The 1,327-nt window shown below is 50.5% G+C and overlaps 1 long non-coding RNA gene across 1 annotated transcript in view; it reads left to right on the forward strand.

The window, feature by feature from the left end:
* The window catches only part of LOC109321082, a 7,835-nt gene extending 6,709 nt beyond the window's left edge, over positions 1 to 1,126 (forward strand). The window contains exon 3 of the long non-coding RNA XR_002103974.1: positions 1,004 to 1,126. This is a non-coding gene — a long non-coding RNA (uncharacterized LOC109321082). The remainder of the gene's footprint in view (positions 1 to 1,003) is intronic.
* Positions 1,127 to 1,327: the final 201 nt, after the last annotated feature.

The following is a 1,327-nucleotide window of genomic DNA, read 5'->3' on the forward strand; positions in this document are numbered from 1 at the left end:
CGGTACAGGCCCAGAGAGGGCGAGGCCCGGAGAGGGCGCAGAGCAGAAACGACCCGGGAAAGGGTCAAGGGGGCCAGGCACGGCTACGGCCACCTGAGCCCCAAACGCGGGAAATCCGCAAGCGCGGAGGACGCAGCAGAGACCCCAAGTGGGGCCGCAAGCGCAGAGGGCGCGGCGGAGACCCCGAGAGGGGTGAGAGGAGATAGGGAGAACCAAGGGCGTCAGTAATAGGCCGGTGGGTGAGAGCCCGGCCCAGGGGCGCCAGGTGGGTGACGAGCCCAGGGTGCCAGAGGGAGAGCACCCAAGGGGCAGGGGACCAGACAACGTCCCCCGGGACAGCTGCGAGGCTTGGGGAGTGCTAAAGGGGAGGTTTGGAGGCACGCATTTGCCCATAAGGCTGGGGTGAGAGTACCCCCCACTTTGGGACGGAGGTGATACCATCCAGGTGCTGTTAGGTGTAAGTAGGCAGCCTCCCATTCTGAACCTCAACAGCGAAGACGTGGCGGGCGAGTAGAGGGTGCCAGACCACCCTAATTGGCACGGCAGAGGGGCGCTCGCGAGCTCACGGCCGCTCGCGGGGCCATCCGTGACATACTCTTTAAACAAAGTCGGGGAAAATTGCACCTTATAGGCTAACTAAATAAGATATGCAGAACATAAGCTTCCATGAGTCTGAGTTCACTTCATCAGAAGCTGTGAAAGGATTTGCACAGAGCAGTGTATTAGATAGAGAGACTGACAGGATTCTTTGGATAAATAGGATATCTTTTATTAGATCAACTAATAATTGGAAAAATTGTTATTTACAAGCTTTTGGGCACATAGCCCCCTTTTCAGGTATTGAGAGAGTCTTCTGGTGCTAATGTGCTCTCCTGGGTGGAATAGAAGCTTAAGCCAATATGCAAAATGAAGATCTGTGAAAATGCAAATATGTGGCAAGGAAGATCAGAGGCCATGGGAAACCATAGGTACAAGATGGGTAGGAAAGAGGAGGGAAAGGAAGAATCTTGATCTGGTGATAGAATGTAACTGGTAAAATGTAGACAGGTTACCTGGGGTTATCAAATGGCAGGAAGGTTATAATGTGCCATAAATCCAATGTCTATATTTAGTCCATGATATTTTGTATCCAATACATTTATGATGTGAAGTTCATAGGCTCCTCTACGAAAGGTGTTTTGTAAATTCACTTTGAGGATTAGAACTGAGAGATTGGAGAGAGAGTGGTTGTCTTGTGAGAAACGTGCCCCCACAGGTAGTTGGATATTCTTGTCTTTGATAGATTTTTAATGTATATTTATAGTTTCATACTTTCTAGGGTCAGAAG

Source organism: Crocodylus porosus, unplaced genomic scaffold, assembly GCF_001723895.1.
Source record: "Crocodylus porosus isolate Cpor-Errol unplaced genomic scaffold, CroPor_comp1, whole genome shotgun sequence".
NCBI classification, from domain to species: domain Eukaryota; kingdom Metazoa; phylum Chordata; order Crocodylia; family Crocodylidae; genus Crocodylus; species Crocodylus porosus.